The sequence below is a fragment of the Nyctibius grandis genome, assembly GCF_013368605.1.
Source record: "Nyctibius grandis isolate bNycGra1 chromosome 34 unlocalized genomic scaffold, bNycGra1.pri SUPER_34_unloc_1, whole genome shotgun sequence".
In the NCBI taxonomy this organism is placed as follows: domain Eukaryota; kingdom Metazoa; phylum Chordata; class Aves; order Nyctibiiformes; family Nyctibiidae; genus Nyctibius; species Nyctibius grandis.
The window spans coordinates 954,209-959,756 of NW_027167468.1; the positions used below are offsets into that span (position 1 = coordinate 954,209).

The window sequence follows — 5,548 nt, forward strand, 5'->3', positions numbered from 1 at the left end:
TCTGTGAGCAAGGACAGGGAGGAGATGTGGGGACAGAGAAAGAGCTCCCAGCAGGGATAGCTTCAGGCAGCAGCGATGGGCAGGGAGTGGGAAGAAAAGACAAACAAGCACTGGGGGAAGCTGTGTTTGGGCAGCTCTCTTGTGATCCTTCCCTGTAGATGTCTGCTGGGCGTTGTCTGCTGGGCAATGAGCTGACTCTCCATTGAAGACATCCCATCTCCAGGACCCCTGACTGTCTGCTTTGCCTGTCCTGCTGGGCTTGCCAGCTGCCCTCCAGAAAGGCACAGTTCTCGCGTAGGATCCTAGGGAGTGCTGAGCCTTTCCTTGGGGGTCAGCACTCCCCTCTCAGGGTGCTTTGTTTCTCTCTGTGAGCGGTTGTGTCCTGCCCTCTCCATCACAACTACTCGTCTGTGCTGGAAAAAGAAGAGTTCACAGTTCTGCCCTTTGAAACAGGACTCCCCTGCTTTCATCAGGTCCAGCTGCTTTTTTTTCTAAAGACCAATTTGTGTGTGCAGTCATCCTCGAGGCAGTAGAAGTGAAAGCCCTGGGCAACTGGGAACAAGACTGATGGACATTGTGGCTCTCCTGACTCTGCACTGAGCCACAGAGAGCTGGGCCCTTTTGCCTGTCCTAAGACTCCTCATACTTTCAGTCATAAAAAATGAGGATTTCTACCCCTCAAAGGAACCGTCACCAGGTGTGATGGTGCAAAGTATAAACAACAAACAAAGTTATTACCAGAACATGCTAAATCTCTCTTCTGCAGCCCATGCTTTTCAGAGTTGTGAGCGCAGATAGTGATATTTTTCCATTAAAGGTCGATTACATCTGACATCCTTTGGGAACATCGGAGCTGCCACAAACCATCTCCCAGGTACCCACTGCAGCAGAGGAAAACTGACTCCTTGGTAGCACAGGGTCAGAGGTCCTGCTCCTCACAGCTCACTCAGCCAGCACAATCCAGAGGAGGGAAAAGCCTTTGATCTGGAGGTGATTTCTATGAAAAATGGAGTGTTTTTTTTCAAAGAAATCTGTCCTAACTTTTCCCTATTTTCCTTCTTTGACAGTGCTCATGCCCAGAGGGACCAAATGTCCAACAGCAGCTCCATTACCTACTTCCTTCTCCTGGCATTTGCAGACACACGGGAGTTGCAGCTCTTGCACTTCTGGCTCTTCCTGGGCATCTACCTGGCTGCCCTCCTGGGAAATGGACTTGTCATCACTGCTGTAGCCTGTGACCACCACCTCCACACCCCCATGTACTTCTTCCTCCTCAATCTTTCCCTCCTTGACCTGGGCTCCATCTCTACCACTCTTCCCAAATCCATGGCCAATTCCCTCTGGGACACCAGGGACATCTCCTACGCAGGATGTGCTGCCCAGGTCTTTCTGTTTGTCTTCTTGATGGGAGGAGAGTGTTTCCTTCTCACACTCATGTCCTACGATCGCTACGTGGCCATCTGCAAACCCCTGCACTATGGGACCCTCCTGGGCAGCAGAGCTTGTGTCCACATGGCAGCAGCTGCCTGGGCCAGTGGGTTTCTCTATGCTGTGCTGCACACGGCCAGCACATTTTCACTACTGTTCTGCCAAGGCAATGCTGTGGACCAGTTCTTCTGTGAAATCCCACCACATCCTCAAGCTCTCCTGCTCACAATCCTACCTCAGGGAAGTCGGGATTATTGTGTTTAGTGTCTGTTTAGGTTTTGGCTGTTTTGTTTCCATTGTGCTCTCCTATGTGCAGATCTTCAGGGCTGTGATGAGGATCCCCTCTGTGCAGGGACGGCACAAAGCCTTTTCCACGTGCCTCCCTCACCTGGCCGTGGTCTCCCTGTTCATCAGCACTGGCACCTTTGCCTACCTGAAGCCCCCCTCCCTCTCCTCCCCATCCCTGGATCTGGTGATGGCAGTTCTGTACTCGGTGGTGCCTCCAGCAGTGAACCCCCTCATCTACAGCATGAGGAACCAGGAGCTCAAGGAGTCCATCAGGAAACTGATTTCATGGACATTTTTCAAGAGTGATGAATTTACAACCTCTCTCCATAAATGACTCCCATAGCATCTGATTCCATCCTGTTTTTTTTTTGTTTGGTACTTTAAATAATTTTATTTATCATTATTTCTCTTGTCATTGTCATTCATAGTTATCATGCTCCTACACAAATGTTTGCATTTGTGTCACTACACGAGACATGTACCTACTTTGTGTCACCTGCTTCCCTTATGAAAGTGTGTCTAACAATAGCTCAGAGTAACCTCGTTGTAGCATCTCTGTAATAAAATGGGAAAATAAAATAAAATAGAAAAGCTGCTTCTTAATATATATAGCTCGCATTGCATACTGATCTATCAAGCTTGAATAAGCAAACTAAAGGGCACCAGCTTATCTCAAGGACCATAATAACAGCCTTGACCTTGAAAGAAGGACTTTTCTTCTGGGCATCTTAGAGCTGTCCATGAAGGATAAAGGATGCCCCTGGAAAAAACAGGTAACACCAGCTTCCTAGCCCCTCTGACAGAGTTTTGAAACACTCCCAGCGTCTGGTGTCACAGCTACATTTTAACTATCACAAGACCAAATCGAGGGATGTCTGGATCAATAGAGAAGCAGACAGAATGCTGATTGATGTTGGCACTGCAGAAATACAGTTGCTTTGTGAAGTTTTACTCTGATTAGTAATCAGTACTGTGTGTGTTAATTAATGGTTAGTCAAATTGTGTTATACCTGAATGCTTGAACAGTAGAAGAACCCTGTGTAAAACCACTTTTGGGGTACCCCAGTTGATCTGGGACACCTCATGCACATAACTCACTATTTACCCTTGTAGTTCTCTACGTTGTGTCCTTGCCTTTCTCCTCTGTAGACACAGGCCTGTTGCAAATATTTGTAACATGAGTGACTGATGGACACCACAGCAGTGTGGCAAGGTCTTTCCATTCTCTATCCAGCAGATGTAAGGTCTCCACATATGTGCCTACACTCTCAAACTACTGTTTTTCCTCCCAACCGACCTTTACTCATGCCCTTGACAGTACAGTGAAGGAATTGACCAACCATTCTCACAGTGGGCCTGTCAGCAGCACCTTGTCATTCCTAAAGATCAGCTTCACGTCCTCCAAAGACCCTCAGGGGCAGCAGAGACACCACTGACACAAAACCCATTTCTTGCCAGGGCTCCACTTCCCAGCCCTGTTTTGATCTGGCCTTGGGGACAGCAGGGTTTGCTCCCTCTCTTGGCATGCAATTTCATCTTTATGAGGTGACGTCCACTCTGGCATGTCTTTGTTATGAGGCAAAACCTTTGCACACATGACGTCTAGGAGGCTTGGTACCATGTTTCCATAAGCAAAGTCAGAACTTGGCCTGGAGCCATACCTGAGGTGCTACAGCCCAAATGTGCACTGACGTCCTCAGGCAGGGGCACAGACAAGCTGAGCAGGAGCCTGTGTTTTTTGACATCCATGGAGTAACTGCCAAGGCATGGTGGGACAAGTGACCCAGCTTGGGGTGCTGCAAAGGATGGGTACAGGCTTTTCAGGGCAGACAGGCTGGAAGGATCAGGAGTGGGGGCCCCTCAAAGTGAAGAGGTTAACTGATTATCATAGAACATCAGGATCATAGAATGGTTTGAGTTGGAAGGGACCTTTAAGATCATCTAGTTCCAACCCTCCCTGTCACAGGCAGGGACATCTTTCACTAGACCAGGTTGCTCAAAGCACCATCCAACCTGGTCTTGAACACTTCCAGGGAGGGGGCATCCACAGCTTCTCTGGGCAACCTGTGCCAGTGTCTCACTACCCTCACAGGAAAGAGTTTCTTCCTGATATCTAATCTAAATCTACCCTCGTTCAGTTTAAAACCATCCCCCCTCGTCATTACATGCCCTTGTAAAAAGTCCCTCTCCACCTTTCCTGTAGCCCCTTTCAGGTACTGGAAGGCTGCTATAAGGTCACCCCGGAGCCTTCTCTTCTCCAGGCTGAACAGCCCCACCTGTCTCAGCCACTCTTCATAGGAGAGATGCTCCAGCCCTCTGATCATCTTTGTGGCCATCTTCTGGAGTCGTTCTAACAGCTCCATGTCCTTTTTATGACATGAGCCCCAGAGCTGGATGCAGTACTCCAGGTGGGATCTTACGATAGCAGAGTAAAGGGGTAGAATCACCTCCCTTGACCTGCTGGCCACCCTTCTTTTGATACGGTTACAGTTGGCTTTCTGGGCTGCAAGCGCAGATTTCCTGCTCATGTTGAGCTTCTCATCCACCATCAACCCCCAAGTCCTTCTCCTCAGGACTGCTCTCAATCCACTCTCCGTCCAGCCTTTATTTGCCTTGGGATTGCCCTGATTGTCACGGTTTAAAATGACAATCCTGGTGGGAGTCTGCTATAGACCAACCAGTCAGGATGAAGAGGTAGATGAAATATTCTATAAGCAGCTGGGAGATGTCACATGATCAGTTGCCCTTGTTCTCGTGGGTGACTAACTTACTGGATGTCTGCTGGACATACAATACAGCAGAGAGGAAACAGTCTCGGATGTTTCTGGAGTGTGTGGGAGAAAACTTCCTGGCTCAGCTAGTGAGCGAGCCTACTAGGGAAAGTGCCCCTCTGGACCTCTGGTTTTCAAATAGGGAAGGACTTGTGGGTGATGTGATGGTTGGAGGCCATCTTGGGCATAGTGATCATGAAACGATAGAGTTTTCAATTCTTGGAGGAGTAAGGAGGGAGGTCAGCAGAACTGATACTTTGGACTTCCGGAGGGCAGACTTTGGCCTGTTTAGGAGCCTGGTTGACAGAGTCCCTTGGGAGGCAGTCCTGAAGGGCAAAGGTGTCCAGGAAGGCTGGACACTCTTCAAGAAAGAAATCTTAAAGGTACAGGAGCAGGCTGTCCCCATGTGCCGGAAGACGAGCTGGCGGGGAAGAAGAGCAGCCTGGCTGAACAGAGAGCTTTGGCTGGAACTCGGGGAAAAAAGGAGAGTTTACATGCTTTGGAAGAGGGGCAGACCACTCAGGAGGACTATAAGGATGTTGTGAGGCTGTGAAGGGAAAAAATTAGAAGGGCCAAAGCCCAGCTAGAACTTAATCTGGCCACTGCTGTAAAAAGCAATAAAAAATGTTTCTATAAATACATTAAGCCACAAGAGGAGAGCCAAGGAAAATCTCCATCCTTTACTGGATGTGGGAGGTGACGTGTTAACAAAGGCTGAGGAAAAGTCTGAGGTGCTTAATGCCTTCTTTGCCTTAGTCTTTAGTAGTAAGATGAGTTGTTCTCTGGGTATCCAGCCTCCTGAGCTGGAAAAAAGGGACGGGGAGCAGAGTGAAGCCCCCATAAACCACAGGGAAATGGTTAGAGACCTGCTATACCACTTAGACATGCATAAATCTGTGGGGCCAGATGGGATCCACCCAAGGGTACTGAGAGAGCTGGAGGAAGTGCGCACCAAGCCACTTTCCATCATTTATCAGCAGTCCTGGATAACTGGGGACGTTGCATGGGATTGGAAAATAGCGAATGTGAGGCCCATCTACAAGAAGGGCCGGAAGGAGGAT

The 5,548-nt window shown here is 48.9% G+C and overlaps 1 pseudogene; it reads left to right on the top strand.

Annotated features, from left to right (window-relative positions):
- Positions 1-1,089: 1,089 nt before the first annotated feature.
- Positions 1,090-2,050, top strand: LOC137677020 (olfactory receptor 14A16-like; annotated as a pseudogene).
- The last annotated feature ends 3,498 nt before the right edge of the window (positions 2,051-5,548 follow it).